General features: G+C 36.2%; 2 long non-coding RNA genes across 2 annotated transcripts in view; both read left to right on the top strand.

The window, feature by feature from the left end:
• Window positions 1–25,239, top strand: part of LOC129030077 (uncharacterized) — a 1,381,814-nt gene that overhangs the window by 1,339,163 nt on the left and 17,412 nt on the right. The gene's annotated exons all lie outside the window — the stretch shown is intronic.
• LOC129030079 (uncharacterized) lies at window positions 747–24,797 on the top strand. The gene is made up of 3 exons (XR_008500552.1): window positions 747–764; window positions 3,204–3,257; window positions 24,163–24,797. It is a non-coding gene; the product is annotated as an uncharacterized LOC129030079 (long non-coding RNA).

Here is a 25,239-nt window from a genome sequence, read left to right as displayed (position 1 = left end):
TGAACTTCTACAAAATCCAAAGCCAGGAGAACTAAATTCTAATTATGATGGTGCTGTGTCACCTTGGGCAAGCCAAACAACTTTTTTAACAAAAATCAAATATGTATTATATGCATGTTGCCATACCCTTTATGGACCCTGGTGAATCTCTGAGGGTAGACATAATGTCAGTATTGTTTTGAATGCAAGATCCCAGGTAGCTTCTACCAGCCCTTGTTACATAAAATAAAACTCACTAAACACTTCTTGAAATAGTATCTGTTATTAACATTACTAAAAAACACTGTTTTTTAATTAGCTACCATGTGTCAGGCACAATTTTATTCTCTATTATGCATTATCTTAATCATAACATCACTGTAAAGCAAAGATTGTTAGTGATATTTTATCAAAAATAAAACTGAAGATTAAGAAGTCATTAATTTTCCCAGTCATGAAGCTAGTAAAAGGTTAATATGAGCCTTGACCTCAGGTTTCTTTGCCTCTGAGACTTGACTTTATTTTATACCTACTTCCTAGCACTTTGGTTAAAAATATCTTATCTCCAATAAGAATTTTTTTTTGAAAATTCAAAAACCAGAATTTCTTTTTCTACCAACAAACTTAATATGGCTGAAAGCATTGACAGTAGAATCAGTGGCCATTTTCCATAAAGGTCATAAACAAAGAGAATGTAGAACATCTAAGAGCAGTGTTGTTTACTTCCGACTTCTGCTTATCAATTTTGGTTCATTCCCAAGGACATACTGATTTGTAACCATGTTGTACGTGTTCTTTTCTAATCTTTAAAAAATGAAGTAGTAAAAATAATTTCAGACCATCAGGCACAAAAGATTTAGAGTACCACTCAGAGAAGGCGTGAAAGTAAAATATCAGAAAATCCATTTGGGGCGGGGTGCAGTGGCTCACGCCTGTAATCCCAGCACTTTGAGAGGCTGAGGCGGTTGTATCACAAGGTCAGGAGCTTGAGACCAGCCTGGCCAACATGGTGAAACCCTGTCTCTACTAAAGGTAAAAAAAAAAAAGTTCGCCAGGCATGGTGGCACACGCCTGTAATCCCAGCCACTAGGGAGGCTGAGGCAGGAGAATCTCTTGAACCCGGGAGGTGAAGGTTGCAGGTTGCAGTGAGCTGAGATCACACCATTGCACTCCAACCTGGGTGAAAGGGCGAGACTCTGTCTCAAACAAAACAAAACAAAACAAAAACACCAAAGAAAATCCATCTAGGTCAATATAAGCTCCTAAATAGTTGACCATTATGAAGAGGAAACATGGGTTATAATGTTAAACATTTCAAGTCTTAGGGAAATCAAATAACTATATTGTTCATAACATTTGCTTTGAGAAGTCAATACAACTTCATGATAAGTTCTTACATGTTCTTTTATGTAATAATCTATGAAATTGTCTGCCTCCTCCTTTATTGTCAGTGTACTTTGCATTTACCATACACTACTCATTTTAAGTTTCTTCCTATTTGCCTAGTATCGTATAATATTTTTATCTCTGAACTTCAGTCATCATCATCTGACACTATATGCCTTCCCAGCTTTAATTTTAACTTGAAAAAATTTATTTATGTGTGTTTGTATGGCATTTAGCCTGTTTACATAATATCAAATAAGGTAATTTCAACCAAAACTAAACCAGTCTTATAGCATCTTGAGAACAACATACTTAGATAATCAGTTCAATTTTTCTTTTCACATTTAAACAAGTATTTTTGGTTTCATGTAGACTCAGCCAATAAGTCATAATTCTGCAATTGGAAGGTATGTTTGTTTAATCTTTAATATTTCTGGGTGCCATTTATGTTCATTTTCTTAAGATTGTTTAATTACTATTATAATTTTTACCTGTCTGTTCTTCAGAAAAATGATACATTGGCTAGTAGGATAATTTTCTGACCTGTTTTAAAAGTCTTTGCCGAGATGCAAATACAAGTATCTACTCTGTGTGTATGTGTGTGTGTGTCTGTGTGTGTGTGTTTTGTAGAGATGGGGTCTTGCTATGTGATCCAGGTTGGTCTTGAACTCCTGGCCTCAACTGATCTTCCTGCTTCAGCCTCCCAAAGCATTGGGATTACAAGCATAAGCCACTGTACCCAGTCACAATCTACAATTTAAAAAAAAAGTGTGTGTACTATCTATATTTTTAAAGAACCTCATGGCAATTCTCGACTTTTAAAAAACTTTAGGCACAAAAATAACTGTTCAAACTGAATTATACTTACTTTACATTTTTCCACTCAGGTCTGTCATTGCACTAATATTTTTTCTTGCACCTCTCTTGAATAACTAGGAAATTGATTCTTATTTAGAAACATTAACTCTGTAGGCCCCAACAGGCTTTGGTACTCTGGAAGAAATCATGGTCTTTTAAACAGAATTCATATTGCTCTCACACTTTCCATAAATATAGTAATTTATTCCATACACAAGGAAAGGATCATTTACCAAAGAGCAACATCTTTATCAAAATATTTGCATTTAATTACATAATGAAATACTATTATTTGCAAGATACTTGCATTTAATTACATAATGAAATACTATTATTTGCAAGATACTGTGATAGGCTATGCCAGGCTGTGGAGAGGTAAGGAAAAGTCAAGAAAATTCTAGTTTAGCACATAGGAGTAAAAGGAGAGACACTTTTACTTTGTTGATTTAGCAAATTGCGAACAATCAGAAAAAAAAACATTATGAATGCTACTTTTCTGGAATGTAACTTAGAGGGTTTGATTTTCTACATTTCTACTGATCTATTGTGTGCTGAGGTATATAAAGAGTTGAATAAGGGCCTGGTACTGTCCTTGGCATTAACAAACCCAAATAGGCCTAGGTAGAGGAAGGCAATTAGGTCTGGAAGGTGTTGAGGAGGGTTCTGGGAAGACAGATTCCAGATGGATTGGCATGAGTACACGTCTGAAAGGAAAAAAAGTGAAAGGTATGTTTGGGCACCAAAAATTAGTCCAAATGAGTAGGGGCCTAAAGAATACATGGTGAGATATTGCTAGAGAATTTTAGAAAGGTAGATTAGGGCCATGAGCTGGGTGTGGGCACATGATGCAGGTAAGTCTGCTGCCACTGCTGCTGACTTTGTTATATCCCAGGAATTGTGATCAAGTCTCTGGATAAAACATGTATTAGATTTCAAGTAAAAAAAAAAATTCCATACTAACTTTTTTTTTTCTCTCCTAGAGAAATATATCTACCTGTCACTAAAATACATGTCAAGTTACATAATCTGTTAAGGTGAGAGCGCATCCTAAGATATCACTATAATAGTGAAATGTATTCATAAATATTTTACTGATTTTTATTGATTGAGAAGTAGAAACCACTGGTATATTAAAAAATAGTCTGATCGATTACTGTATAATAAGCACTCAAATTTATGTATTTCTGTATCACTGAAGTGTAATATGATGAAGAGAAAATGAAATTGCTATGGGAAGCAGGAGGACATACCTAGACCTAGAGGACAGGGAAGACCTCCTTTAGGAAGCAACATTCAATAGAGATCTGAAGCATGAGCAGGAAGTAGTTATAAAAAGTGGGGTGTGTGAGAATTGAGGGACGGATTATACAGCATTCTGTACAATGCCTCAGAGGGGAAAGAGAAAGAGATTAAACAGCTAATAGTGGGAACCTCAAACAGGGGAGATGGTTGTTCAAGTCGAAGCTGAAGATGTAGGATGGGAATGTTTAAACTTCACCTGGAAGTGCGATGCCACATCACTGAAAATGCACCGAGTTAGAAAACAACACTTAACTTATTGACTCATAAAACTCAGAATCTAGGTACCTAAAGTGTCAAATAAAAGCAAAATACCAAGAATAAATTACTAGATTAGATTAAACAGATTAGAAATCAAAAAACCGTCTTTGCCTCATTTTCAGTACATTTAAGATGGAATTTTCCATAAATTGGAAGTAATTGAAAAGATTAGCTGTTGTTAATAAATGAAGCACACCTCACAGAAGAGTTTGGAAAAACATATCACCAGAGTTCCACATATCTAAGTGTATCTAATTCAGGACAAAGAGATCAAGGCCTGAATATTTAGATTTTTTTTTTAAGTTTTCTAGTTATTGTGATATGTAACTCCACTGACAAACATCCAACACTGTGAGAGCCTTTAACTCTCTGGACTGCAAAATATTCAAGACCCAAGGTAACCTCAGTTATGGCATATAGAGTTCAGTTGCATTTAATCCAAGTTCCTTCACACTTATACCTATAGCTGTAACAGCCTATAAAAATTGATGTTTACAGACATAAGCCCTATCACTATGAGATCATAAGAAACTCACCAAATATTATAGATTTTCTATTATACTTTCTTAGACAGAAAAAGAAATGTGGGCCGAGCACAGTGGCTCATGCCTGTAATCCCAGCACTTTGGGAGGCTGAGGCTGGTGGATCATGAGGTCAGGAGTTCGAGACCAGCCTGACCAACATGGTGAAACCCTGTCTTTACTAAAAATACAAAAATTAGCTGGGTGTTGTGGTGCACACCTGTAATCCAGCTACTCTGGAGGCTGAGGCATGAGAATCACCTGAACCTGGGAGGCAGAGGTTGCAGAGCCGAGATCGCACCACTGCACTCCAGCCTGGGTAACGGAGCAAGACTGTGTTTCAAAAAAAAAAAAAAGAAAAGAATTTTAATCCTTTTTGTAACAGCCAAAGGGAATTTTAGACTAACTATAATTAACAAGACAACTTACATAATCAAAAGCCGTCTGTTCTGTCTTTGAGTTACCTGATGATTTTCTCTATTAGAATGTCCTTACATTGAGGGATTTGGCATTATTTTATCATAGCTTGCTTTTTTTCATCCTCTATTTTACATTCCTCTCCAATAGCTCATATCTACCTCTTATATTAGGCCAGCTAATTGGAAGCTTAATTGCTTACATAATTAATACAGGTCAAAAATTAGATAGAGAAAATCTTTGAGTATGTGGAAATATGTATGTACACACATTGCACACACACAAATATATATACATGTTTTAAGAAAGTGTAATTCTATTTTTTAATTTAATGATTTGTCATGAGCAACCTCTAGGAAAAGATGCATATATTCTCCTTTTAATAGTTGTGTAAAATTCTATTGTGAGGATCTAGAGACCTTTAACAAGACGGTTCTTTCTCTCTGCATCTAGTCTAACAACAAATAGCCATTTTATTTTTCTAGAAAATGTTTCTACCAGAAATAACTATTTTAATTAACAAAAAACCAATTGTATACCATTAATTATATAACTATGTTCATGTTAATGGAAGTGTTTATTTCAGATTTAACAAATGTAAGTAATGGTGCTATAACCAACCCCTTGTATGTGGGTACTTATATCTTACTGTGTTATTATTTATTCATTTAATTTTATGCAGTACACATGCAATTTTGATACATGCATAATGGTCAAGTCTGGGCTTTTAGGGTATCCATCACCCAAATACCTTATATTGTAAGCATTATATCTTAGTGTTTTAAACATAGGATAGGTTAAATAAAGTAGGAGTACATGGTGAAGAATATGTGTATTTTTAAAAGTACCAGTTGCTACTACTTTCGTTTCCCTCAGGTACTTACTACCATTGGCAATGTACGAAAGTGCTTGTATGCATGCCAGTAGTGAACTTAATTTTTGTTGTGAAATGTATTTGAACTGATGAGAAAAAAAATAGTACCTAGTTGGGTTTATTTTCATTTCCTTGAGTGCTAGGAAGCCTGAGCAAATTTATGAAGTATTTATTAATGACTCATTTTCACCCTTTATTGTCTTGACTGTTCATACCTTTTGCTAAGTTTCCACTAGGAAGTTTCTTTTAAATATGTAGAAGAATTTTTATATAAGTAAACTATTTACTCTTTAATTTTTTTACTTAAAAATATTTTTTTCAAGCCTATACTTTTAGATTCTGGGTATTAGTCCTTTGTTGAATGCATCTGCAAAAATGTTCTCCCATTCTGTATGTTGTCTGTTTATTCTGTTGATTGTTCCTCTTGCTGTGCAGAAGCTCTTTAGTTTAACTAAGTCCCATTTGTCTATTTTTGGTCTTATTGCATTTGCTTTTGTGGTCTTAGTCATAAATTCTTTGCCCAGGCTAATATTCAGAAGAGTTTTTTCTAGGTTTTCTTCTAGGATTTTTATAACTACAGGTCTTACATTTAAATCTTTAATTCATCTTGAGTTAATTTTTGCACATAGTGAGAAGGAGAGGTCCAGTTTCATTCTTCTGCATGTGGGTTAGCCAGTTTTCCTAACACCATTTATTGATTAAGGTGTCCTTTCCTCATTGTTTATTTTTGTTGACTTTTTCAGAAATCAGTTAGTTGTGAATGTGTGGCATTATTTCTGGATTCTCAATTCTCTTCCATTGATCTATGTGTCTATTTTTGTACCAGTACCAGGCTATTTTGGTTACTATAGCTTTGTAGTATAATTTGAGTTTGGGTAATATGATATCTTCAGTCCTGTTCTTTTTGCTGAAAATTACTTTGCCTATTTGGGTTTTTTTTTTGATTCCACATTAATTTTAGAATTTATTTTTCTAATTCTGTGAAAAATGATCATAGGAATTTGATAAGAATTGTATTGAATCTTTAGATTGCTTCAGCAGTATAGTCGTTTTAATTATATTGATTCTTCCTTTCCATGAACATGGAATGTACTTCCATTTGTTTGTGTCATCTGCAACTTATTTAATCGGTGCTTTGTAATTTTCCTTGTAAAGGTCTTTCACCTCCTTGGTTAAATATATTCCTAGCTATTTTATTTGTGTGTGTGGCAATTATAAATGAGACTGAGTTCTTAATTTGGCTCTCAGCTTGAGCACTGTTGGTATACAGAAATGCAAGGGATTTTTGTGCATTAATATTGCATCATGAAATTCTACTGAAGTAATTTATCAGGTCTAAGAGTCTTTTGGAGGAATCTTTGGGTTTACTAAGTATATGGCCATGTCATTAGCAAACAGAGGTAATTTGACTTCTTCTTTTCCTATCTAGATGCCTTGTATTTCTTTATTTTGCTTAACTGACCTGGCTAGGGCTTTCAGTACTATGTTGAATAGGAGTGGTGAGAGTGGACATCCTCATCTTATTCCAGTTCTTAGGAAGAATACTTTCAACTTTTCCCCATTAAGTGTGATGTCGGCTGTGGGTGTGACATATAGAGCTCTTATTACTTTTAGGTATGTTTCTTTGATGCCTAGTTTGTTGAGGGTTTTTATCATGATGGGATGTTGTGTTTTATCAAAAGATTTTTCTGCATCTATCGAGGTAATCATATGGTTTTTGTTTTAATTATGTTTATGTGGCAAATCACATTTATTTCCATATATTGAATGATTCTTGCATCCTGGCAATGAAGTCTTTCAATTGATTGGAATGGATTATATTTTTGATGTGCTGCTGGATCCTGTTTGCTAGTATTTCGTTGAAGATTTTTGCATCTATGTTCATCAGGGGTATTGGCCTGTAGTTTCCTGTTGTGTTCTTGCCAGATTTTTTTTAATTTTATTATTATTATACTTTAAGTTTTAGAGTACATATGCACAATGTGCAGGTTTGTTACATATGTATACATGTACCATGTTGGTGTGCTACACCCATTAACTCGTCATTTAATATTAGGTATATCTCCTAATGCTATCCCTCCCCACTCTGCCCACCCCTCAACAGTCCCTGGAGTGTGATGTTCCCCTTCCTGTGTCCACGTGTTCTGATTGTTCAATTCCCACCTATGAGTGAGAACATGCGGCGTTTGGTTTTTTGTCCTTGTGATACTTTGCTGAGAATGATGGTTTCCAGTTTCATCCATGTCTCTACAAAGGACATGAACTCATCATTTTTTATGGCTGCATAGTATTCCATGGTATATATGTGCCACATTTTCTTCATCCAGTCTATCGTTGTTGGACATTTGGGTTGGTTCCAAGTCTTTGCTATTGTGAATAGTGCTGCAATAAACATACGTGTGCATGTGTCTTTATAGCAGCATGATTTATAATCCTTTGCGTATATACCCAGTAATGGGATGGCTGGGTCAAATGGTATTTCTAGTTCTAGATCCTTGAGGAATCACCACACTGACTTCCACAATGGTTGAACTAGTTTATGGTCCCACCAACAGTGTAAAAGTGTTCCTATTTCTCCACATCCTCTCCAGCACCTGTTGTTTCCTGACTTTTTAATGATTGCCATTCTAACTGGTGTGAGATGGTATCTCATTGTGGTTTTGATTTGCATTTCTCTGATGGCCAGTGATGATGAGCATTTTTTCATTTGTTTTTTGGCTGCATAAATGTCTTCTTTTGAGAAGTGTCTGTTCATGTCCTTTGCCCACTTTTTGATGGGGTTGTTTGTTTTTTTCTTGTAAATTTGAGTTCATTGTAGATTCTGGATATTAGCCCTTTGTCAGATGAGTAGGTTGCGAAAATTTTCTCCCATTTTGTAGGTTGCCTGTTCACTCTGATGGTAGTTTCTTTTGCTCTGCAGAAGCTCTTTAGTTTAATTAGATCCCATTTGTCAATTTTGGCTTTTGTTGCCATTGCTTTTGGTGTTTTAGACATGAAGTCCTTGCCCATGCCTATGTCCTGAATAGTATTGCCCAGGTTTTCTTTTAGGGTTTTTTATGGTTTTAGGTCTAACATGTAAGTCTTTAATCCATCTCAAATTAATTTTTGTATAAGGTGTAAGGAAGGGATCCAGTTTCAGCTTTCTACATATGGCTAGCCAGTTTTCCCAGCACCATTTATTAAATAGGGAATCCTTTCCCCGTTGCTTGTTTTTCTCAGGTTTGTCAAAGATCAGATGGTTGTAGATGTGTGATATTATTTCTGAGGGCTCTGTTCTGTTCCATTGGTCTATATCTCTGTTTTGGTACCAGTATCATGCTGTTTTGGTTACTGTAGCCTTGTAGTATAGTTTGAAGTCAGGTAGCATGATGCCTCCAGCTTTGTTCTTTTGGCTTAGGATTGACTTGGCGATGCGGGCTCTTTCTTGGTTCCATATGAACTTTAAAGTAGTTTTTTCCAATTCTGTGAAGAAAGTCATTGGTAGCTTGATGGGGATGGCATTGAATCTATAAATTATCTTGGGCAGTATGGCCATTTTCGCAATATTGATTCTTCCTACCCATGAGCATGGAATGTTCTTCCATTTGTTTGTATCCTCTTTTATTTCTTTGAGCAGTGGTTTGTAGTTCTCCTTGAAGGGATCCTTCACATCCCTTGTAAGTTGGATTCCTAGGTATTTTATTCTCTTTGAAGCAATTGTGAATGGGAGTTCATTCATGATGTGGCTCTCTGTTTATCTGTTATTGGTGTATAAGAATGCTTGTGATTTTTGTACATTGATTTTGTATCCTGAGACTTTGCTGAAGTTGCTTATCAGCTTAAGGAGATTTTGGGCTGAGACAATGGGGTTTTCTAGATATACAATCATGTCATCTGCAAACAGGGACAATTTGACTTCCTTTTTTCCTAATTGAATACCCTTTATTTCCTTCTCCTGCCTCATTGCCCTGGCCAGAACTTCCGACACTATATTGAATAGAAGTGGTGAGAGAGGGCATCCCTGTCTTGTGCCAGTTTTCAAAGGGAATGCTTCCAGTTTTTGCCCATTCAGTATGATATTGGCTGTGGATCTGTCATAGATAGCTCTTATTATTTTGAGATACGTCCCATCAATACCTAATTTATTGAGAGTTTTTAGCATGAAGGGTTGTTGAATTTTGTCAAAGGCCTTTTCTGCATCTATCGAGATAATCATGTGGTTTTTGTCCTTGGTTCTGTTTATATGCTGGATTACATTTATTGATTTGCATATGTTGAACCAGCCGTGCATCCCAGGGATGAAGCCCACTTGATCATGGTGGATAAGCTTTTTGATGTGCTGCTGGATTCGGTTTGCCAGTATTTTATTGAGGATTTCTGCATCAAGATTCATCAAGGATATGGGTCTAAAATTCTCTTTTTTGTTGTGTCTCTGCCAGGCTTTGGTATCAGGATGATGCTGGCCTCATAAAATGAGTTAGGGAGGATTCCCTCTTTTTCTGTTGATTGGAATAGTTTCAGAAGGAATGGTACCAGCTCCTCTTTATACCTCTGGTAGAAGTGGGCTGTGAATCCTTCTGGTCCTGGACTTTTTTGGGTGGGTAAGCTATTGATTATTGCCACAATTTCAGAGCCTGTTATTGGTTTATTCAGAGACTCAACTTCTTCCTGGTTTAGTCTTGGGAGGGTGTATGTGTCAGGGAATTTATCCATTTCTTTTAGATTTTCTAGTTTATTTGCTTAGAGGTGTTTGTAGTATTCTCTGATGGTAGTTTGTATTTCTGTGGGATCGGTGGTGATATCCTCTTTATCATTTTTTATTGCGTCTATTTGATTCTTCTCTCTTTCTTCTTTATTAGTCTTGCTAGCGGTCTATCAATTTTGTTGATCTTTTCAAAAAACCAGCTCCTGGATTCATTAATTTTTTGAAGGGTCTTTTGTGCCTCTATTTCCTTCAGTTCTGCTCTGATATTAGTTATTTCTTGCCTTCTGCTAGCTTTTGAATATGTTTGCTCTTGCTTTCCTAGTTCTTTTAATTGTCATGTTAGGGTGTCAATTTTAGATCTTTCCTGCTTTCTCTTGTGGGCATTTAGTGCTATAAATTTCCCTCTACACACTGCTTTGAATGTGTCCCAGAGATTCTGGTATGTTGTGTCTTTGTTCTCGTTGGTTTCAAAGAACATCTATATTTCTGCCTTCATTTCGTTATGTACCCAGTAGTCATTCAGGAGCAGGTTGTTCAGTTTCCATGTAGTTGAGCGGTTTTGAGTGAGTTTCTTAATCCTGAGTTCTAGTTTGATTGCACCGTGGTCTGAGAGACAGTTTGTTATAATTTCTGTTCTTTTACATTTGCTCAGGAGAGCTTTACTTCCACCTATGTGGTCAATTTTGGAATAGGTGTGGTGTGGTGCTGAAAAAAAGCTATATTCTGTTGATTTGGGGTGGAGAGTTCTGTAGTTCAATTCCTGGGTATCCTTGTTAACTTTCTGTCTCATTGATCTGTCTAATGTTGACAGTGGGGTGTTAAAGTCTCCCATTATTATTGTGTGGGAGTCTAAGTCTCTTTGTGGGTCACTAAGGACTTGCTTTATGAATCTGGGTGCTCCTGTATTGGGTGCATATATATTTAGGATAGCTAGCTCTTCTTGTTGAATTGATCCCTTTGCCATTATGTAATGGCCTTCTTTGTCTCTTTTGATCTTTGTTGGTTTAAAGTCTGTTTTATCCGAGACTAGGATTGCAACCCCTGCCTTTTTTTGTTTTCCATTTGCTTGTTAGATCTTCCTCCATCCCTTTATTTTGAGCCTATGTGTGTCTCTGCATGTGAGATGGGTTTCCTGAATACAGCACACTGATGGGTCTTAACTCTATCCAGTTTGCCAATCTGTGTCTTTTAATTGGAGCATTTAGCCCATTTACATTTAAAGTTAATATTGTTTTGTGTGAATTTGGTCCTGTCATTATGATGTTAGCTGGTTATTTTGCTCATTAGTTGATGTGGTTTCTTCCTAGCCTTGATGGTCTTTCCATTTTGGCAGGTTTTTGCAGTGGCTGGTACTGGTTGTTCCTTTCCATGTTTAGTGCTTCCTTCAGGAGCTCTTGTAGGGCAGGCCTGGAGGTGACAAAATTTCTCAGCATTTGTTTGTCTGTAAAGTATTTTATTTCTCCTTCACTTATGAAGCTTAGTTTGGCTGGATATGAAATTCTGGGTTGAAAATTCTTTTCTTTAAGAATGTTGAATATTGGCCCCCACTCTCTTCTGGCTTGTAGAGCTTCTGCCGAGAGATCCACTGTTATTCTGGTGGGCTTCCCTTTGTGGGTAACCCGACCTTTCTCTCTGGCTGCCCTTAATATTTTTTCCTTCATTTCAACTTTGGTGAATCTGACAATTATGTGTCTTAGAGTTGCTCTTCTCAAGGAGTATCTTTGTGGCGTTCTCTGTATTTCCTGAATCTGAATGTTGGCCTGCCTTGCTAGATTGGGGAAGTTCTCCTGGATAATATCCTGCAGTGTGTTTTCCAACTTGGTTCCATTCTCCTCGTCACTTTCAGGTACACCAATCAGACGTAGATTTGGTCTTTTCACATAGTCCCATATTTCTTGGACTTGCCAGATTTTTAAATCAGGATGGTACTGGTCTTATGGAATGAATTAGAGAGGAAACCCTTATCTTTAATTTTTTGTAATATATTCAGTAAGATTAGTACCAGATCATCTTTGTACATCTAGTAGAATTTGGCTACGAATCTATCTGATCATGGGCTTTTTTGCTGTTGTTCTTGATAGATTTTTTTAAATTACTGATTCAATTTCATAACTCATCATTGGTCTGTTCAGGATTTCAATTTCTTCCTGGTTCAATCTTGGGAGACTGTGTGCTTCCAGGAATTTATCCATTTCCTCTAGATTTTCTAGTCTGTGTGCATAGAGATGTTCATGGTAGTCTCCGGAGGATCTTTTTTATTTCTGCGTTATCAAAAATACCACTGATTGCACTTGTTTGAATCTTATTTTTTTGATTTATTGGTTAATCTAGCTCACAGTCTATCAATTTCGGTTATCCATTCAAAGAACCAACTTTTCATTTCACTGATCCTTTGTATGATTTTTTAAAATCTAAATTTCATTTATTTATACTTTAATCTTTGTTTCTCTTTTTTTCTGTTGACTTTGGGTTTGTTCTTATTTTTCTAGTTCCTTTAGGTGGGATGTTATATTATTAATTTTAGATCTTTCTATGCTTTCCATGTAATCATTTAGCACTACAAACTTTCCTCTTAACACACTTTTGCTGTATTCCAGAAGTTTGGGTATATATTGTGTCTCTATTTTCACTTGTTTCAATTTTTAAATTTCTGCTTTATTATTTACCCAAAAGTCATTTAGAAGAAAGTTTTTTAGTTTCCATGGGACTTTTGTGTTTTTGAGGGCTCCTCTTGTTATTGAGATCTAATTTTATTTAACTGCGGTCTGAGAAGATGCTTGATATGATTTCATTTCTTTTGAATTTATTGATATTTTCTTCATGGCCAAGCTTATGGCAAATTTTGGAGAATTTTTCATGAACAGATAAGAAAAAGATCAAGAGTCCAATTTGAGTCCTGAGTTTCTTTGTTGGTTTTCTGCCTTGATCTGTCTAGTGCTGTGAGTGGGCTGTCGAAGTCCCCCACTGCTATTGTATAGCTGTCTACCTCTTCTTAGGTCTAGTACTATTCGTTTTATAAATATGTGTGCTCTGGTGATCAGTGCCTATGTATTTAGGAAAGTTAAATCTTCTTGTTTATTTCCCTTTATCACCATATAATGCCCTTCTTTGCCTTTTTCTACTGTTGTTGGTTTAAAGTCTGTTTTATCTCATAGTCTTGGTTGACTTTGTTTTGTGTTAAGAAGGCTAAAATAGGCCCCCAATCTCTTCTGGCCTGTAAGGTTTCTGCTGAGAAGTGTGCTGTTAGTCTTATGGGATTACCTTTATATGAGAGGTAATTTGGTTCTTTTCTCTAGCTGCCTTTAAGATTTGTGTGTGTGTGTGTATGTTGACCTTGGATAGGGTGATGACTATAAAACTTGGTGAAGGTTGTTTTGTATAGCATTTAGCATGTGTTTTCTGAATCTCTTGTATCTAGACATTGACTTCTCTAGCAAGATTAGGCAAACTTTCCTGAATTATTTCCTCAAATATGTTTTCCAAGCAGCTTACTTTTTATTCTTCTCTCTTAAGAATGCCAATAAGTCATAGGTTTTTTCACTGTACATAATTGCATATTTCTTAAAGATTTTGTTCAATTTTAGAATTTTTAAAAAAACTTGGTCTGACTGTTAATTCAAAAGAATGCTATTCAAGCTCTGAAATTCTTCTCGGTCTAGTCTATTGTTAATGCTTTCAACTGTTTATTGAAATATTTTTGTGAATTTTTCAATTTGAGAAGTTATGTACTATATATGTCATATATACAGTCATATATGTTATATACATAAGTATATTTATAATACAGTTATATATGTTATACAGTTATATATATAAGTATATATTATATATGTATGTTTAAAATATAGCTATCTCACCTTTCATATTCTGAATTGTTTTTCTGGTTTCTTTGTGTTGATTTTCAACTCTTTCTTGGATCTCATTGAATTTCCTTTTAATCCGTATTTTGAATTCTGTATCTGTCTTTTCAGAGTTTGCTTTAGGTTAGTAACCATTGCTAGAGAGTTATGTTCATATAGAGGTGTTGAGACACTCTGTCTTTTTGTACTGCCAGAGTTCTTGCACTGATTCTTATCTGAGGGAGTTATTACTTCTTATTTTTAATTTTATTATCATTTGGATGGGATTCTTTTATTTATTGTTTTCTTCAGGGTGTGGCTGCATTGAATGCTGTGTATAATCCTTCAATTTTGTTTATTTGTTTCTGAGTGCTTTCAGGGAGCCCAAGGCTCTGTATGGGTTCCTTGGTTATGGATAGTTTCTGTGTGGTGGCTTTCTCAGGTGCTTCTTGTTGTAGTGGTGTATTGGACATTTAAGCTGACGCTCTGTCTCTTGAGGAGCTGAGCGTGGGGATGTTTTAGCAAGCTTGTCGCATGCACGAACACTATGCCATTTTGACAGCAGGTTTTTTTTTTCATTTGGTGTTGCAATTCAGGCTTCAGTCTCCAGTAATTGGCACTCTAGAGTAAGAGCCAGCTCTCCTTTGTGTAGACTGATGATCATTGGTCACACCCTCCCTGACAGTGGGAGAAGGGTTGCAAGGGGGGGATCATGTTGGGGTGCACTGAAGTTTCAGGGGAAAGAGTTAGTGGGTATGCACCAGTTCCTCATCCTGAGCAGGCAGGAACCTAATTGAATCCCTGGTACAGGGCCCATGACCTTTAGTTCAAACAGACTTTATCCTTCGGCTCCTGGCCACAGTGTAGCTTCAGCCCATGGACACACATTTCTCCTTGGCTACCACCAACATGGGCTCAGGTTGGAGCCTCTTTCCCCAGTACAGGGCGGACAACTCTGTGGTTTGCCCGCCATCCTTTGCTGGGAGGCTGCCACTCTGTGCAGGGAGTGGGAGTTGGACTCCACCCTTTGTGCAAGTCCAAGCAGTGCAGGCTCACTTTCGATGGAGGTGGAACTACCACAAAAAGCATGAAAAGCACTTCTCCACGTATTGGCCCCCAGCAGGGAAAACCTCTACTGTGTTCACAACAGTGCACTGGTTTCTGTGTGCATTCTTGGCTGGCCGTGCCACCGTCTTCAGTGACTGGCCATGCACTTGTCTCTCCTTTGTCCCCAGGGAAGGTTTGTCAGGCTGTGTTTCCAGCTCTCTTAGGGGCAGCCCACACCGAGGGTTAGGTTTGGGAGTTTGCAGTTTGCCGGGGACCTGCCGATCCCCTGTGATTGCCAAAGTTAGAACAGGTTGTGGCGTATGTTTGGGTGTGTGAAGTGGGGGTCTCATGATGCCACGACTCGAGGGCAAATCAGAGTAGAGGTCCACCACAGGTGGCACGCAAACAATATGGTGTTTGCTGTTTTAGTGCGGGCCTGAGGAGTGTGGACATAACTATGAGTAATGGCCAGCTGTTTCTCTGTCACTGGGAACTCCCAAATTGTGAATGACAGTGTTGCCCAGGGTCATGAGGGCAGAGGGGCTCCCCAACAGTTTGGCAGTTAGCGGATAGTCAAAGGGGTAAGGGAAGCAGAGAAGCACCCCCACCTTCCTTTCCTTCTTGGCTCCACATTCCTTGGAGGTCAATCACTGTCATACTCTTGCTTTCTTTTTCTGCACTTCAGCTTCTTCCCATAGGTGCTCTGACAGGTCCTGGCTCTCTTTCCTCAGTTTTCCATTTGGAACGTGTGCATTCCCCAGTAAATTTTATCTTCTTTCTGAGGAGAACTGTCACCCAATGTTCCTACTAATCCATCTTAAAAAATAAAGGCTTGGTTAAATATTTCTGGTTTTATTAGATACAATCAGAATGTGGGATATAATATAGTTTTTTATTTTATATTAAACTTTTCTATATGAAGGTGTGCACACATGTGCATACACACATAAACATACACATACCATTTTGTAGATAAAAGAGGTAAAATATGTTATTTGTTGCCAGCATAAATAGCTTTACATTGAAGATATTATATTTTCCAATTCTGAATATTTGGTATATTGTGATTAATCTTAAAACCATCGTGCCACAGACATTTAGAAATAATGGATAAAGTATGCTTTATCCAGTTATAATCATTTCAGTACCTTGCTGAGCTTGCAAGTAAGAAATCCCCAATCACCCTAACTAGAAACAATGTGAACTGAATAGTATAGTAGTGGATACATAAATTCACTCCGGAACTGATCTGGGTGTTAGAGGAGGAATCAGTCCTTGTAAGTAACGAATTGAGAGAAAAACAATGTCCTTGGGACCCTATTAGGTCTGAGCTCACAGTAAATAGGTAGACTAAAAACAAATCTGCATCATTGGAAAAATTCTGGACTATAGTATACTCTCCTTAACTACAGGGGATTTCAACACACACAGTGGATGCCTAAAATTGTAGGTGGTACTGGACCCTGTACATACCATGTTTTTCCTAAACATGTATGATAAATTTTAATGTATAAATTAGGCACTGTAAGAGATTAACAAAAGTAACCAATAATAAAATAGAATTATAACAATATACTGTAATAAATGTTATGTGAATGAGTTCTCTCACCCTCTCTTAAAATATCTATTGTACCATAATTGCCTTTCTTCTTATGATGATGTGAGATGATAAAATGCCTGTGGGATGAGATGAAGTCAGGTGAAATGCATAGGCACTGTGACACAGAGTTAGGTGACTACTGACCTTCTGCTAATATGTTGGAAAGAGGGTCCTCTGCTCTGGGTTATTCTGGATCATCTAGCAATGACAACGTCAATGGTTGGATGTCAAGAAGAGACAATGTTGATGCGTAACAAGTGGGTAGTGTCTACAGCATGAATATGCTGGACAAAGGGATGATTCATGTCCTAGGTAGGACAGAGCAGAACGGCATGAGAGTTCATGATGTTACTCAGAATAGCACACATTTTAAAACTTATGAATTGTTTGTTTCCGAAATTTTTCATTTAATAATTTTAGACTGGTTAACTGCAGGTGTCTAAAACAGAAAGCAAAGCTGTGGATAAGCAGGTACTACTCTTTTCATTTCTTCCAGGTCTCAAAGAAGAAGAATGAAATTCTCCTGTGCAATTTAAAAAATCAGGTTCTGAGTCCTGCACTAATATGGAGATTGCATTACTATGAAGGAATAGTCAAGTTCTTCCCTTTCCAAGATTCTACCTTTAAAAGTTGAGTCTAGGGTGGTAAAACTCCAAGGGCTCTGGCAGAAGCAAATGTCGTGCTATTTTGGATGATCACATTTCTCACCCAAGTCACAAAGAATTAAACAGATATAAGAGGCCACTCAAAAGTTGAATGTGTACTTTAAAAATTACAAACCCGTTCACCGAGAAGCAATCTACCTGGAACAAGAGAAAACAGACACAGGTAGAAGAATTAGAAACCCCCAAACATGAACTGATCCTTAACAAATGAAAGAGCACATTAAATGAGTATGTTAAGTTATTTAAATACATTAAATAAGACATCAAACCAGGTACTGTGAAATACTAGGCCTCTCACATATCTTGTGATATGATTTACTCTGAAAAATAGCATATGTGTGTTACCAATGAGTAAGTCAAAGAGAAAATAGAAAATTGTGATGTAAACAGGATGATAGATCTGAGGAAATTACAGAAATGAAAAGTTCTAAATATTTAATTAAAAAGGGTTTTAAGTGGTTATAATAGGAGCCAAAAATAAAAGAGGCAATATTTGAAAACATAGTGACTTTGATTTTTTTTCAAAAATTGATAAAGACACTAATCTTCAGAATCAAAAAACACAGTGAGAGTCAAGAAGTTAAATTGAAACAAATCCACACATTGGCTATATTATAATAAAACTGCATAATACAATTAAAAGACTCATACAAAAGACTCACAGCAATTAAAGAGAAGGGAATGTTTACTTATACAAGAACAAATTGAATGTCATTTAATTTCTCAAAAAAAACAATAGAAGCCTGGAAAGAAATAGAAAAAGGAAAGAAAAGGAAGGAAGGAAAGAAGGAAAGAAAGGACGGAAGTAATGAAGAGATGTAAAGGAAGGCGAGGGAAGAGGAGGGGAGAGGAGGGCTTGTGGGGGGGAGGGAAGAGAAAAAGAAAAAGAAGAGAATAAAATAAAATGAATATCCTGAAGAAAAGTATTTGTTACCCTGTAGTTCTATAGCTATATAACATTGAAAACTCCAAAAACAATTTTAGACATAGGCCAGTTTCCTACTCCCAAAACTTTATTACAATCCTAAATGTGCGTGGTAAGCATATTATTATCAATGCTTCAACCTCTCTCTGTTATAAAATTATATTGCAGTTTCCTCCACTACAGGTGAGATATCCTTAACTTTGAGGTTACCCATGTGACTAGCTTTGGCCAATGATAAGTGACATAATGCAAGCAGAGGTTTTAAATGTTCTTAAATGTTCTTGTGTGGTTTGGCTTGCCTCTCATGCTCCTGCTAACACCATGAAGCATATAAGCTCCAAGTTTTCTGCTCCTTTAACCTGGGCCCAGTAATGATACATATGGAACATACTTGACCAGAAACACAGAGTAAAACCCATCTCATTCACACTCCAAAGCAAAGATGCCCCGATTGACCCAGGTTCAGGAATTAGAAAAGTAAATATTGTTGTAGGACATTGAAGTTACTGGAGAAATTGCTGATTAACACAGTGTGTTTCAGGAAGATGGAAAGGGACCTTGAACACAACAAAAGGAGTGGGATGAAGAAATGACGGTGAGCAAATATTTGGTGAATATTTGAGAAAATTCAAACAAACATGAACTTCATAAGACAACAAAATAATTTGTTATAATTTGTTATGATTTGACAACAATATTATTTGTGTCATATAAGAAGGAGACAGAAATGCAATTCTATGTAGGCCAAGCCACAAAGGCTGGTTTTAAATTAATAGTAATAAAATACTGGATATTACCAAGTTTACCTGCAAACCAGCAAGAATACAACATAATATTATGCACACATGAGAATACTCCTGGACAGTGGTGCACATGGGATTAACTTCCTGGTACATCCTTTATTGCTCTCAAAGTCATGGCCAAAGCTCAGTGTCTATGCTGCCTGTATTAAACTGGGATTCAAGGAATTAGAGGCACACAGAAGCACGTGCTTACAGCTTTTTATTTGAGGTAGTGGGGTAGGCTTATTTAAGGATTTAAGGATTCATATGATTAGAAGATATTTTTGCTGCAACATAGTAACATTACACATTTTTTGCACTGTATTTTCTGCTGAATTACCTGGCTTATGTGAAGTTTGAGGACAGCTGATCTAGTCAGAGTCTACTTCTAAATCAATCCTGACATTCTCAGGATATGAAATTTAAGGCAGCTAATAATTAATGAAAAGACATACACTTACATTTGTTACTTTTAATTTATGGTTAAAATTGAGGCTTTCCCACTTAGATTTATTGCTTCTTACTTGCTAATTTTGTCCTTTTTTTAGCTTTATCATGATTATGTTTGTTTTCTTACAAATTCTTGTTAATTTAGCTGTCTATTCAGTCTAGTGATGATTTTCTCCTTTTCCCCAAAGTTATAATTAAATTATATTTATGTATTAATGCACCAACAATAAATTATGACTGTATACCACTCTCACTCTAAAGCAAGGCATTATACTTCCAGACCCAGTTCCCTACAAGATGAGAATTTAAGATAACTGTACATCCATTCCAAACCCTGAGTTTACTTGATATAATTTAGTTATTAGGTTCTAGTTATAAAATGTTTCATCTGTTTCAAATAATCTTATAAAGAAATAAAAATTTCTAAGTCATATTTTCATCATACATTTATATTTCACTATGTATAATCAAATTAAAATTGAGTATATTTATTATTGACTACAAATTAGAATATATTTTATAGTATGAATTTGTGTGCCTTTTCTTAGAGTACATTCACAGTGCATTCTTGTCTTCTGTGGTTGCCCCTCAGCAAAGAATGACACGTTTTAACCTGTACAGAATATTTTAAAATTCATTTATTTTCTTTAAGCAGTCTTTATTTATTATTTTATCATTTTCAAGCTTGCAGTGCTGCACATGAGAAACATAATTTTTTTCTGGATTCTTGCTTCTTTGCATATAATGTGTTCTTTCTGTAAGTAATCTTATATAATTTTTTTTTTTATTCTTGGGGCCCAAAAGTTTCTCTAGAATATACAGAACAGTACTGTTTAGATCAGTGCTGTTTAGTTTCAGTGCTATTTAGATTCAGTAAATTTCAGTACTGTTTAGATTCAGTAAACCCTTTCTACACTGAAGTTTGAACCTCAAATTACCTCTCAAGTTAAAAGTATATTATTTATAATAATAAACACTAAAATTTTAATAATTTATTTTGCTCTCTTTCCCTTCTGTCTGGAATTTTTATTATTTACATTACTGGTTTCCTTGACTTATCCATAAGTTTTCATTTGTGAAATTATTTTCTTTTTTCAGACCTCTGCTATAAGGTGTTTTCTTCATGTGATATGCTAGAATTTTAATTTGTCCTCAGCAATGTTTTTTTCTGTCCTCGTTTGTTAAATGTTTATATTTGAAAGTCATATATTTAGATCTATAAATTAATTTTTGTGTTCTTATTGTATCACTCTGACATTTAATTTTTTTTGGTTAAAATTTTTGTTTTTCACTTTTATTGTTTAAGCTCCATAGGTGCGACGTGTCCTAGTTGTTCATCTTGATCTTTATGCTTCACATGGCTGAAGCTTCTTAGAAGGATTATATAATGTATTTAAATCTACTCTTGGTTATGTATTTCATCAGCAGGTATAGAGATCAGGCTCAGTGTCATGTCTTGGGGTATAAAATGGAGGCTACAGCTATGGTTATATTTGTCTGTTGGTTTTTCTTTGGAATTAATTAAGTAATTATTCATTTAGTGGATCTGTGAACCTTTTGCTAAGGCATTAGGGACAGACTTCTTCTCTTTTCTAGGTTTTTCTACATATACTCAGGGAAGAGGCATTCCCATCCTAACCTCATGTATCAGTACCAGTGCATTTCATATGAGCAGTTTCTCTGCAGATCTAGTAGCGTTAGCCAGTCAGGCAGGTTTTCCAAGTGCCTCCTACAACAAGACAGCTGGTGAAGCCTCTCTCTGGGCAAATTCAATAGCCCTTGCCATCTGCGCTCTTTAGAGCCATGAATTCCCTACTTGTACCCCATAGGAAAAGAAAGAATTTTCCTCTGCTGCTGGTCCCATACCTCCCACCCAGCACCCCTAAGATAAAACCTCACAATAGAAAAGCAGAAGGAAATCCTGCTCTGTTGGCCCATGTAGTCTGAAAAAATATTAACATAGCTTCAGTTACATACCATTTGGAACACACCATATGCTGAACCATGATAATTAGCCCAACTTGGATACTGAAAAATCTGAAGCTCTGTAAATTTTGGATAATGTCAAGAAAAGGGAGAGAAAGAGGAAACAAAACCAGAAAACATATGCTAGCAAAGCACTAGAAAGTTAAATGATGGAAGGCCAGGACCATATTCAAAATTATTCTGAAGAGAGAATGTTTGCCTTTTCTTGATGAATATTTTTTAAATTTAGAGATTGTACTTGGTTTTAATTTTACAAGTTACACCTGCTGGATAAAATATCTTCCTTTTACTTGTTTCAGTATCTATTTTAGGAAATTAAAAGTTCAAAGGAATTTCATTTCACTGGGGATAAAATACAACTAATGGAGGAACAAAAGATCAACATCTCACCCCAATTCTTCTGGTTTTTTTTCTGTTTATACAATTAAAATGAAATTAAAATGTGTCTAATAGTATTCACATGTTTATATAGTCATAACTTGGTCTCTTTTATACACATGCCTGATGAGTTATTATAGAAAAATTTATATGCCCAAACTGTTTAAAATGATTTCTTTGCCCATATAGGAGGACATCTAGTCTTTAGTCCAAAACAGGCCAAATCTTATATATGAGGCTTTAGATTACTGTTTGAAAACATAAATGTAAACAATGTAAAAACATCAACTTATAGATTTTGAAATTCAATACCAACACACATATAGATATCTTTCAAAAAGTTAGTGTTTTGTAATACAATTCATACGTGCTTTGAATTTAGACAGTCTAGAGCTAAAGAATTCCTTCTTTACATAGAGATTAGCTGCACGGTTCTGTTGAGTGCAGGCCCGGGCCCTTAGCACCAGACACATGTATTCTGATTTAGTTGATCTAGAATATGATACAGATGGTTCACGGGGGGGTGACCACACAATTTACTGTTTGAATTGAGTCATTTTTGAAAGTCAAAGGAGAGGCATTAACATTTATAACGCAAATCATCGTAAATCACACTGCATGGTCACACACAGACTACAAACTGAGAAACCTTGCTTTACTCAAGGTGTTGTAAAGTGACTTCTAGTGTGTTATGGAAATCAAACACAGAAACTAAATAGAAAAATATAATGCTGTGGAGTAATGTTTCAAGGTGTTTCTTCTTCCTTTTCCCTTTCTTGCACTGGAATAAGCAGAAGGACTCACTGAGTGCCAAACTTGTGCCTGCACAAAACGAGGCTGCTCCAGCTGGATGCTGCAGCTCTTCCCCTGTCCTGTTCTGAGCCCCCACCTTATTACTCACAGCTGCCTCTTCTCTAGAGGAGCATTATACTGCCTTGAAGCTCTTTTCTGATTTCTTTCCAAAGTTTAAAAAATGTTGACTTTTCACATATTGCTGTGATACCATCAGCACTCACTGACTCAAGAGATACTCTTTGATCCATACAGAAATAGTGAGAGTGCCCCTTTCCCAGCCTCTGGGCCCCAAAATAACCTTATCTATGTCCTCATCATCAACAAGTCTCCACATTTCATTCCAGCCTGGAATTCCTGGGCTCAAGTAATCCTCTCGCCTCAGCCTCCCAAATAGCTGGGACCACAGGCGCATGCTACGATGCGCAGCTACGTTTTTTGGGTTTTATTTACTGTAGGGACTGGGTCTTGCTGTGTTGCTCAGACTAGTTTCAAACTTCTGGCCTCAATTGATCCTCTTGTCTTGGCTACCCAAACTGCTGGGATTACAGGCATGAGCTACTGCACCCAGCCGTATTTTAAAGCTAAATAGGGTTCAGTTTATTCCCTCAAGACATTAATATTTTACTAGAAAAATATTTTTAAACAAATAAAAACAATACAAAATTGAATCGGAGAAAAGTAACAAAGTTTTATGAGATTTTTATAGAAAAAATGCAACTTCAGCTGAAGGGTGAGGATAAGAAAAGTACTTAGAAAATACTAGGTGGTTTTTTTTGTTTGTTTGTTTTTTGTTTTGAGACAGAGTCTTCCTCTGTGGCCCAGGCTGGCGGGCAGTGGTGCGATCTCGGCTCACTGTAACCTCTGCCTCCCAGGTTCAAGCAATTCTCCTGCCTCAGTCTCCAGAGTAGCTGGGATTACAGGTGCCCACCACCATGCCCAGCTAATTTTTGTATTTTTAGTAGAGACGGGGTTTTACCATGTTGGCCAGGCTGGTCTTGAACTCCTGATCTCGTGATCCACCCACCTCGGCTTCCCAAAGTGCTGGGATTATAGGCATGAGCCACTGCACCTGGCCTAATACTAGGATATTTAATGTAAGTTATGAAAGATGGGTTAGATTCCGGGAGGATGGCCATGCTAAACAGAAAAATAAAACAAAGAACTATCATGGAGAAGTAAGTTGAGGTTCCTCTTCAGGCAATAACAACTAGTATTAATTTGTACTCACTAAAGCATCAAGCTGATTACTGAGCAGTAAACAGATTATGCAAGAGTAGCTTTGAATGAGTAAAGACAGCCACATATTTGTGCACAGGTTTATTGTTTTTCAAAGTGTTTTCTGCCACCTAGTATACTTGGCTTTCTGTTTACACTTTCAGAAAAGAGTACATTTTTAGTAAAATTATATTTTGCAGTGTGAATCTTTTTGTTTGTTTTCCTTTCCAAGTTTGGAAGCAGAAGAGAGACAAGGGAGTAGGCAGATGGAGAAACAAATATTGACTTTATTACTAAATAAATCTGGTATTGGAATAGGATTCCTAAAGCTGAGTCCCAAAATTAGACTGATTTGCTGTTCTAACAGAAACCAGAAGATTCAGTGAGAAGCGTCAGAAGCATCTCCCTAACATGAGAAATGAAACTTTTGAAAACATCACCAAAGTTGTTCCTGTCTTGTACTACAGGACCCTCTCTACTGACTCAAGATCTCAGGAGAAATCATGACTCCTCTCGCCTCACCTGGCTGAACCACCTGGATGTCTTTCCATCATTCTCTGTCTATTATTATCCTGTATAATGACCTTCTTCCTTATATGTGTTCAGGAACTGCAAAAAAAAAAAAAATCTTCTAGATGTATATTATTTCTCTCTTTTTAAAACTTGTAAGTACTCAGAACAATATCAAGAAAAACAAAAAAGCAAAGCTTCTTTATAGCTAGAAGCTATAGAAGTTTTAGAAACTTCCCTGCAATTCTGAAGTGTATGTGATATTGTGTATTGTTACAATAATACACAATATTATTAAAGTATATGTGATATTGTGTATTGTTTACCCTGTGGTGCTATATATGAATTTGTGTTTGAAGCTATTCTTTACATTTTAATAAAATGTCATCAATATGTAGAGAAAATAATTTTCCTAGGTATCACTGGAGATTCAAAATTTACCTCATATGAATACATTATTTTAGGGGACAATATTTATGCAGCCAGATAGAGAATAAATTGGCTAGAAAGATTGGGATGAGCAGGCATTAAACATCACATTCAGCTCTTAGTGCCCGAATTTCAGACTATTTTCAGGGACAGCATTACTAAAGGACTATTTCAGAAGAATAAGACACTATACCAGAAATGGAAGAGAAAGCTTGCTTTTTTTTTTTTTCCCAGCATAAGCTTTTATCCTACCTATAACCTGATTAAGCATCAATGTTACCTAAGGAGTTGTTGATACAGTATTTATGTTGAAGCATCATTCCTGACCTAGTAAATGA

Source organism: Pongo pygmaeus, chromosome 12 (assembly GCF_028885625.2).
Source record: "Pongo pygmaeus isolate AG05252 chromosome 12, NHGRI_mPonPyg2-v2.0_pri, whole genome shotgun sequence".
NCBI classification, from domain to species: Eukaryota; Metazoa; Chordata; class Mammalia; order Primates; family Hominidae; genus Pongo; species Pongo pygmaeus.
The sequence above is the reverse complement of the archived record's forward strand: the minus strand, read 5'-3'. Positions and strand labels throughout refer to the sequence as shown.